Here is an 11,066-nt window from a genome sequence, read left to right on the forward strand (position 1 = left end):
AAATCGCCTAGACATAAACATCATGGAACAGATGTACCATCATACTGATCTCAAAAAGTGGTTGCAAATTGAGCACTGAATACTTGACAGCGGTATTTGCTTTTGCAAATTGACCTATGTATTATTAGGTTGCTTCACCAAATCATCAGATGCTGGGTTTACAGAATAACCTCCCTAAAGATTATTATTTAGGAAAGTTGAAATTTTCGACACTTGTGATTGGCTACAAGCACAGGGATGGTGGATTGGAAAGGGAAACAGACAACCATCACTCAGTTTGTATTACCAAACTGATTTTTGTTAAAGGATCCTTGTTCCTCAGAGGAATCAAGGTTTCTTTACGAAAATAAAATGTTTCAGTTTCCTCTGGACCACTACCTACTTCCACTGAGGCAACTCCCCCTGACAGGACCACTTCCCCCTTGCAAATCAGTTGCTACCTCCTTTGAGCTGACTGCTAAATAATTTGCTACCACAATTCTAGTCGCTAATCATTACTACACTGCACACTGTCTATTTTGAAGGAACACTCCAAATTGCAATTTGGTATGTGTCCAAAGATCTATTTTACAAGTCAGAAAAAGTTTTTTCATGCGTAAAATGGATTTTGTACATACGGAACAGACCTTTTGCAGTCACAAACCCTATGATTTTTCAAATTATAGAGCTTGTGGTATCAAAATTGCTTTGCGGGGTAACAGAGAACCCCCAGGCTCTTTTACAGCTCAGTAACTCCATGTGGCTTGTAATGAGGGCCTAGTGTCCTTTTGTGTTGAAATGTTCCCTTCTCTTCCACAAACTTAGATGTGCTCAAGGTAAAAACTTTGCAAACCTTGAAAAAGCTTGAAAACATTGTCGTTCCCGTGGTCGAGTTTCAGCACAAGACGGAAGCAAAAGGAAAGAATGTTCAATGTTATCATTCTATCAGAGGCACTGCAATGTTTGGGTATTTTCAATATTTGTGTTTCTCGTTGCCGTGGAAACATTAAATATTTGCATCCACTTTAACACTGGACTCATCTCCAGCGCACAATTTGAGGCTTCTGCCCAAGTGAACAGCTTTGAGTTTTCAGTATTGAGAAAAACAGGTTATGTTTTTTTCTATAATGTACCTGGCCGGAAAGGTGTGCTCAGTGTCTTCGTACATGTCTCCGTCAAATGACATAATCACGTGAACTGGAATATTTTTTGATCTATCGACTACCAGGGATAGTTATAGAAGATACAATGCAGCAAACAGCAGGATTTCGTGAATGTATTTTTAGTTTTCGATTACCATATTTTTAACTCACAAACAATTGTTTTTATATTTCTTTAAATGTTACCTAATTATTTTTGTATAGTGCTTTATTCCACCTTTTGGTCGACTCAAAGCACTGAAGGTGAATGTGCAAAATGGCTTCTGGGATGGCTCAGGAAGGTTCTGGGCACAGAACGCTGTTAGTTTTGCCCTATGATTTGTGGGCACTATCTAGAAGCCAGAGTTGCAGGCTCTTGCCTTTATGAGTACCAAAAAGGTGGCGCTGCAGTGGGAGAACCTGGATTTGAAATACAATACAGGATAATGCTAAAATAATTTGGTATGTAAGTCAAAAAGGGCTACCATAGTAAGAACATCGGGTAGATATATCCAGTGATACATAGAAACAATTTGACTTTAAAGGCTTTGTACTGTAAAATGCTGACTTGTCTCTCCTTTCTGTCCGGGTTATCCCCTGTTCACTTTGCCACTCCTTCCTAAATGTCACGTGTGCTGCAATTTCACTTCACTCACTTTCCAGATCCCCTCACCCCCCAGCAGTTATGGTGACAACTGACAAGCCATTACCGAAACAGGTTTTGATGTCACACAAGTAGGAAAAAAGGCTGACAAACGGAGACACTAAACTACCTAAACCTATATTTCTCTTTTTAAGTAAAAAAAATGTAAAGATTGAGGTTTTTAAATCTTAGAACTTTTAAGCTGATTTCCTAAACGCAGATTTTTGTAGTGGCAGTGGGTTTGGCGTTGTATATGAGGTGAGACTGTTGGTTATGAAAGGTTGAGCAGCTTTTAAAGAATATGAAAGTTTGGTTGATACTTGTAGTTTCCTATTGTTTTTGAACAAGACACTTGGACACTAGGGCCCATGTTTATGGATTGTTAGCGTCGCCCAAGCACCATTAATTTCGCGCTAAGACGGCGCTAACCTAACTCCATATTTATATTTTGACACTTGACTCGTCTAGCATCAAAATATTGGAGTCAGCGCCACGTTTAGGATGCGCAAAACCATCTTGCATCAATGAGATGCAAGGTATGTATTCCCGTCCTAAACACAAAGCTAATCCCCTAGCTCCATATTAATCTCCTGGCTCAGAAACGACGCGCAAGGAGGAGGCAGACCTTAATAATGGTGCTAAGATAAGACGTTAGGGTGCAGGTAGGCCCATTTCCATGGTGGAACACCATGGAATGGGCACAAAGATGCTCACCCCAAGCCCCAGGAACACCACCACCCACACCACAGGAACACTACAGGAGGGGGACCCCATCCCAAATAAGTTTAGGTAACTATGTATATATATTTTTTAAATACCATTGGGGCCCCTTACATGGGGCACCCTGCCTGGCACTGGGTATATTGGGCTTGCCCGGGGAACATCAGTCCCCTGTAGTGGGCATTGGGGTGGTGGCAATGACTTCTGTTAACACTTAGATAGGAGTCATTATTTAGCTGCTTGGGCATCAAAAAATGGCGCTAGGCTGGTTAGCAGCATATTTTCTGCTGCTAACCAGCCTAACGTCATTTCAGACCCACTAGCGCCATTTTCACTAACACCATAACTGACCGGCTAGCCTCTTTTTTTAGACGCTAGCCATTCCTTAGCGCCATCATGCGGCATTTAATAAATATGGCGCAAAGATGGCTCTAAGGAATGGCGTTAGTATGGGCCTAAATAGCAGTTGATACGTGCCAATGCAGAATGTCTATGGGAGAGACTGGTATAGAGAGAAGATGTTGTCTGTGACATGAGCGTGGAAGAAATGCAGATTGTATCTGACCCTCCAAGCTCCCTGATGAGTGGCTAAGTCGCAGACTATGCAACTGGTCTGAGTATTTGCTGATCCAAGTGAGTGTTTATGTGAAGAAGAACCAGATTGTTTTAAGTTCCTCTGGTGGAAGGACCTCTGCATAAACGCTTCTGATTTCATTTGAAGCCAGCACTGAGAGAGTTGGTTCATGGCTGTAAGGTTTAGTCATATCCCAGCCCCAAATACTGCATGCTTGTTCACACGTTTTGAATGGTAAGGGCCGTCTCAGAGAACTCTGGCCAATATTTATACTTTTTTTGTGCCACATTTGCGTCGTCGTTTGACGCAAAAGTGTCGCAAACTTACAAAATATAATTGTATTTTGTAAGTTTGTGCTGCTTTTGAGTCAAACAGTGACGCAAATGTGGTGCAAAAAAGTATAAATATGGGCCCCTGTTTGTATTATCATTGCCTGTCAAGGCTTCCTTTTCCAGAGAGGTGGATGTGAATACTGTCAATCAGATGCTGGTTTGTTGCCTGTATTTTTACTTTTTTGAAACAAGATGTTCTTTCTTTCCAGTTGCCTCAAGTCTTGATCACAATAGCTGTCATTAAAAGGAACTCCACCTAAAGTGGGGTCCATTTTCCCTGTTACTAGTTTAGAGGTTAGAGTTCATTTTCTTTGCCGTAGTGATCAGGGAATTAAGGGCTTACAATAGAATAATTTCATTATTCTATAATTATTGAACAAATGCACCCCCTTATCCTCGAGGTTTGGTAAGATGAGCCATTAGTTCAATGAATCATTTAATTTTTGGAGCTATTCTAGAAAAATCGTTTTATAGTCTGGTTAGCTCTCTTACTGTTTCATCAAAACCCTTAACTTAGGGGCACTTTATGACTTTGTTCACAATAGTGGTACGGCGACACCTCTGACACTTTTCTTGTGCCCCACCGGCACCTGATGACATCATGGTTGTATTGTAAATATGGCAGTCGTTAGCACAATAGTGTCAACATTTTTGATGCTATTGTGGCGTCTTGCTACACTAGCATCAAAAATGTTGAAGCTAGTGCAGCAAAGTACAGGGAGGCCCATTGAACATAATGGGTGCGTCATTTTAACGCCTGCTCTGAGCAGGCGTTAAAAAGGATGCAAAAATGGTGCAGTGAAATATTGTAAATTTCACTGAGCCATTTTTTCAGGGCTCCTAGTGCTGGAATGTGCCCCTTGCATACTTTACGCCTGGAGCAGGCATAATGTGGCACAAGGGGTTACAAAGTGGCACAATGCAAGCACTGCGCCACTTTGTAAATATGGCACATCAATAATGTCTACCTAATGCCACATTAGCATAAAAAATTATGCTAATGTGGCGCAAGAAGGCACAAGGGGCTTGTAAATATGCCCCAAGGTAACCTAGTGAATACCAGAAAAGACTAGGACAGTGATATCAGTCACTCAAGATGTAAGCTAGACGACGACAGCTTTGTCCACAGCTATAGAGATGGTCCAGCGAGACCCAGTGTTGATGGCAACTCCATAGGTAATCCTTAAAAGCCAGACAGGATGCACAACTTTGTGTTTTGTTGATTCCTAATGATGAAGACCACACGGGACCAGAGACCCAGTGATGCAGACAGTGTTCGGTGTCGTTCTGAAAATGTTGAGCAGGCCATTTCCACGCTTTACTGTTGACAGAGCAAAATATCTTTGATGTCTCGCAAGGAGGCATTGACCTTTCTGTGAATCCAGTGTGACTGCTGAAGTCATTGCCAAGCTCACAAAAGGCCAATATTCTTATGTATTCTCAGTCAGGAAACACAAATATTTGTAGTAGCTTCATTACTTGTCTACCATGGTGTGCACAAATCTAGCCTTAAAGGTTTTGTGCTGTGAAACTCTGACTTGCCAATCCATTCTGTTCTGGCTACCGCTAGTTCACTTTGCCACTCTTTGTGTCATGTGTAGGCCTGGTTCACCTCACTCACTTTCGAGCCACCCACCCCCAGGAGTTCTGGTGACAAGCCATTACCGAAACAAGGTTTAAGGTCACACAAGTAGAAAAAAGGGACATTGCACTAGGCTAAGCCTATATTTCTCTTTTTAAGTAAAAAATGTAAAGATTGAGGTTTTACAATCTTGGTACTTTTACACTGATTTCCGAAATGCAGATTTATTTTTAGTAGCAGTTGGTTTGGCCTTACATTTGAAGTGAGACTATTGATTATCTAAGGTTAAGCATAGTTTAAAAAAAAAGTCTGCTGCCCAGAAAAGGCCTAACAGGCTCCCAATTGCACCTATACTACAGGTATAAAATGTTTTTGGTCTGGTAAGTTTTCCAACATTTTTTTTTAATACAAACAGTTTCCTAGTAAGGTACACGCACTTCGTGGAGTTGAAAGGTTACGCATTTTCAGTGGTTTTTTCAAGAAAATAGATTGTCGCATTCAACCCAGAAACCACTGTAGAAGAATACGAACATATTGTATGTGATTAACATTTCCCTATATCTTTCTTTATTCTCCTCAAAGTTCTGCAAGTGTACTCTTAGTTTTTACAATTTTACATGATGTGAAGATAAAATAAAGAACTTCCTCCCCCCATTCAGTTGTGTATGTGTATTTCCTTTCAGTATTTTTCTAAAGCTAATTGAACAATTGCACTGTCCTCTGTCTGATAGATGTGAAGCACAAATGCTCTATCCTAAACATGTATGCTGTCAGAGATGACTGAATTTTAATTACTATTCTCTCCAAATTATTCGGATCATGCAACTGTTTTTCATATGCCAGAAATTGCTAAAGTTTCCTGAAGCATTCTATGTTCAGTGTAGGGATGTGGAATTCCTAAGGACACCCAGGGACAACAGGTTTTCATGTTTATTTTTTCTTTGGGACACGTAGACCACATCCCCTGCAGCACAAACCCTTTGGCTGCCAGTTTACAGGGAATTGGAACTGTCCACAGTTGAGGTAATATTTGTGACCATATGTTAATGCTGTTCAAACTTGTATTTATCATTCATTAATGTAAAGCCTTTATTATTAGGGTGAGCATGCTAAATACATTTTGTAATTTCATACTGCACTGCTGACAGTGGGTCCAATATACAAATGTGTGTACACACACTTAAATTTTTTAACAATATGAGGCTACATCTAATGAACAGTTTCACAATATGAGGCGATGTAAAGTGTTCCCAGAATGCTCTCTGGTTAGATGCAGATGCATGCAGAAGCTAGTAAGCAGATTGATAATTCTTTGCTTTAAAAATAAACAGTTCAGAAAAAAATGCAAGAAAGAAAAAAGGTTTTTCAAAATTACTGTGATATGTTAGGTACTATTTCTTTGAGCACCGTTTAGTAAACTGTTGATGCATGCTAGTATTTCTAAAAAATATTCATCAAAATCAGTGAAACCATTTTTGACAAGATTCTGGGAAACATGAAAGCAGACAAGCACTGACAAAGCCAACCAGTATGACATTGTTGGTCAGTCTTTTGGTTTTGTCAATGCGTGTCTTGTTTTCACATGGCTTTTGTCACACTTTATTGTTGAGAGAGCTGCTAGGCCGTCACCATTGTAACAAACATTGGCCCAAAGCAAAAACAAATTGGTCTCAAAAAGCACCCATTACCACAGTAGTTCCTGGCACTGAACAAAACTACTTTGTGTGCCAAAGTGCTCCTTGTGGAAGAGCAAAATGCTATCACTCATGGTAAAGCCAACTGATAGATGGATGGAGAGAGAAATAGAATTTTAATAGAAACAAAGGCCCATATTTATACTTTTTTAGCTCTGCATTTGTGTCATTTTGTGACGCAAAAGTGGCGAAAACGTACAAAATACAATTGTATTTTGTAAGTTTTCACCGCTTTTGCTTCAAAAAATGGTGCAAATGCAGCGCAAAAAAAGTATAAATACGGGCCCAAATGTCTTGGTTAAGGCCAGACCTAATTAGGGCCCAATTCTTAAAGAAACTCACAAAAGTGCACCCAGGGTATTATTTCATGAATTTCCAAGAACTTACAGAAGTAGACCAGGTAATTGTGCTCATGGAAAGTATTTGTGAACTCTCTTTTAGCACAAGCAAATATGCATATCTAGAGTTGCTCATGCGAAAATCTACTGAGCATTTACAAGTTCACTTTCCCTCCAACCATTTTCTTCCCAACCTTGGAAGAACGTTTACTTCTGCCCTTGTCAGAAGTGCATTTCCAATCTTTCTCAGTATGGTAAAAGATTAGAGAAGAGCTGGTAAGGATCCTTAAAACATGCATTTTAGTAGGTTTCCACAGACTGAAAGGCATTCCAGCCCTGGAACTATTGTTTACTGCTTCCTCCATCCCCTGTATGTAGATCAGCAGAAAGGTGGCAAAATGAGGAAATTGCTATAGTCGGGCTTAAAATTGCTTGTGTTCAAGCCCTACTACAGTATTAGCCCTGGCATAATCAGAGAGGCTGTTATCAGAGCTCTTACATAATGAATTTACTGCCATAATTTGTCACCGCACTAAAAGGACTAGTAGGTTTTTTTTACAAGATAAGTACATTTATGAAGGAACCTGTCCCATGGACATGTAGATATTTTATTAAATTCCACACCTTTTCAGGGGTTCCTTCTTTCTCCAGTTCAAAGCAATCAACATTGTGACTACACCCAGCATTTGCCACAGTAAAAATTTGTCTGATTATTATGCCCAAGATCTCCTGTATATCCACTAATACCAGACCAGATTCAACTGGAAACTCAACATCTAGTGCTGCCTTGATGTGACTCAGTAACTCCTTGTAGAATATTTTGAGACTAGAGCAATCACACCAAATTTACTTTGCTAAGAATTTGCCTTCTGAACATCTTCATCATATTTCTAAGTTCATTTGGTACATATGGTACAACATCTTGGGGATCATATACCAACGATTTAGCATATTGCTTCCCTGTGAGGGATGATTCCACATGTGCCCTAACAAAGTTTTCCATGAGAGTAAAGTCCCTTATTGCCCCTAGCTGGATTTGGGGTTGTAAAAACCAATGCTGCAACTGAAGAAATTCTAAGAATTCTGAAGTCTCTCTTAAACGGTCAGTTGCTTTGTGGTAGATTATATTGTGGTACTTTGCATCAGAGTTTTAACCTTAGATGGCCTTGAATGTAACATAACTCTATGCAAGCTAACACTGCAACACATATCATTACATCACATTACGTTTTAACATCATTTATGTAAAAAATAAAATAGACTTTAAGATGTAATTGCTGAGGAAACAATGTTTACAAATAAATACATTTCCATGCAAAATATTCTTCTGCAGTGAAATACTAAAACACCCCCAACCAATACAGTTTCCTAACAGGGAAAGAGGTTTTAGATACAACTGTTAATTTTAAATGCTGCTTTAAAATATAACTTTCAGTTAAAGCTGTAATACAAAAATTCTACACAAATAGTGTTAAACATTTTAAGTTGAAAGCAGTACTATCCACATTCACCTACGTAAGACTTTCGCAACCATTTTGTGGTCACTCCTCTGAGGTTATTTCTGATAACATCACAAGTGAGAGGTAGCCCTTACAGCCTCCCTAGATTCTACTATCTATCATACTTAAGAGGTAAGTAAAAGTATTGTAAGACGGAAAATATTTACTAAAAACACAAAAAAACAAAAGAAAATAGATTGTGTTTTACAGTTTCCATTCACCAATATACAGATTAACTGAGGGGAAAATGAGTACCTGTGCCAAACAAATTGAGGAGATTAAATAGAAGATAACCCTGAATATTACTGTCAGAACACAGTATGTTCAGTTGCACTAAACTGGCACATGATCTTGACCCAGCGATGTTCACAGGCTGTCTGACCACACCCTCTAAAGCTACGTTGACAGCATTACTGCTGGCCCAAGCTGCAATGAATCGAATGGGGGAATAGGACAAAATAATAAACAAGATCTTGTCTGCTGCATCACTGGTCACCCTTGTCTGCTATTATTGGATAGCTGTCACCCTCATCTGTGTTTGTCAGGTGGCGTTGAGAATGTAGTGTGCACTATAAAACAAGCATAAACAAATTACTGCACTACTCAACACTTCTCTCTCATACTCTCTCCTGTGTACAACCATTCATTCCTCATTATTACCTCTTACGTGACCAGATGGGCATATAACCAATGATGTCTACTTATTGTCCATAAGGTCTGCAGACCTTTGGCACCAGTTACTTCACTGACTTCAGCTCCTCATTCGTAAAGATCTAAGTGATATGCTTACAACAGTTTTTGACCATACCTCTTGTAGCTGGTCAATTGTCCTGTGTACATGCTGTATCCATTTACCTTGAGACAGTAGAAGTAACACACTAAAAACACACTAACAAACAAGACTTTCTTAGGTAAGTCTGCATGCATGAAACTCACTGTCCGGGTGCACTTTTAAAAGACCTGCATGACTGATACTATGTCATGCCCTTGATAAGTCGGAACTGTAAGACACTCTGTTCTGGTAGTGAGACACACAGTCAGATTGACTGAGCCTCTGTAAGGAAACGCCTGCAGAAGTGTGCAACTTATGGTGCTCTTAGTCTTCACTGTTGAGTCCACATGCTGGGGGTATTAGAGCCGGTGAGAGCACCTAACTCAACTGAGGGTGCTGACCTGAAGGCAATAGGGCACTGGTTCAGCTGAGTGCAGAACACTGGAATGATCCAACGATGTATGGTGCCGCTTGAAGTCCCACTTTCCTAGCAAATGGGCATGCCTATTTATAGACTCAGTCTTGCCAAGATGGCCACTGACAGCTAATAGTCTTGTGTCCTGATTGCTTAGTCACCAGGCAAGCTCCTAACTGCTTAGTCATCAGGCAACTGATCAGGAAACCTCCTGAATGTTTAGTCATCAGGCAACCTCCTGATTTCTTAGTCATCAGACAACCTCCTGATTGCTTAGTCATCAGGCAACCCAATCAAGCACACTGAGAACACAGCGCCATACATACAATTTCTGTGCTTGTACTGCATCCAAAAAGGCTCATACTGGTAGGGTTACCTCATGTATACATGCACACATTAAATCATGTGTGTGGAATTGCACAGCCTCCATGAATAGACTATGTTGGTCCAGGAATTCATGATAGGTCATGCTATATGTGCATATGACAGTTCCCCCCTTAACTTCTATCTCAGAGGTTGTCTCTATGAAATGGAAGGTATGGTTTTGTGAAGTGTAATAGATGGGTTCATGTTATTAAATGAGGTGAATGCAAATTGTGGATGGGTTCTCAAGACCGTTCTTTCGGTCCCAACCCTTTCCAGTCCACTAAGTAATACAATGGTCTGCAAATGATCTTGGAGTCTAGCATCTTCTTTACTTCATTTTCAAGCTCCCCATCTACGTCAATATGTACTAGGACCTGTGTCTGCCGATTGTCTGGGTGGCAGGGTTTGAGAAGCGAGATATGGAAGATGGGGTGGACACGTAGGGCTTTCGATAAGTCCAATGAGACTATCACAGGGTTAATAATTTAATTAATCATATACGGTCCAATTAATTTTGGGTTCGTTTTCAGATGATCTCTTATGGCCAAATGTTTGATTGACAACCAGACACGGTCTCCTATTGCGTACATATGATTCGGAGTTATCTATGTCCGCATGGGTTTTGGCCTCAGTCTTGGCCGTTTTGAGATGTTTCCTACCTTGTTATGAATGGTTCTTATGGTTTGATGGTGGTCTAATGCTGTTGGTTTGGCAGACTGGGCGGCCATTCGAATGACAGAGCATTTGGGTGATAACCAAAGGAGACAAACAAAGGGGAATACCCTAACACTGAATGTTCAGCATAAATGTACAAGAATTCTCCCATCCATAAATGCGTGCTTCAATCCTTTTTCTCTTGTAGTGCGATACAGCGCAAATGCTGTTCTAAGGTTTATTTAAGTCTCTCTGTGATACCGTCTGTCTGGAGATGATAGCTCGTGGACAGTCTAATGTCAATTTTCATGAGTGTGCAGAATTGCTGCTAGAAATGTTCAGTAAATTGTGTCCTCCTA

The sequence above is a fragment of the Pleurodeles waltl genome, chromosome 5, assembly GCF_031143425.1.
Source record: "Pleurodeles waltl isolate 20211129_DDA chromosome 5, aPleWal1.hap1.20221129, whole genome shotgun sequence".
NCBI lineage: Eukaryota > Metazoa > Chordata > Amphibia > Caudata > Salamandridae > Pleurodeles > Pleurodeles waltl.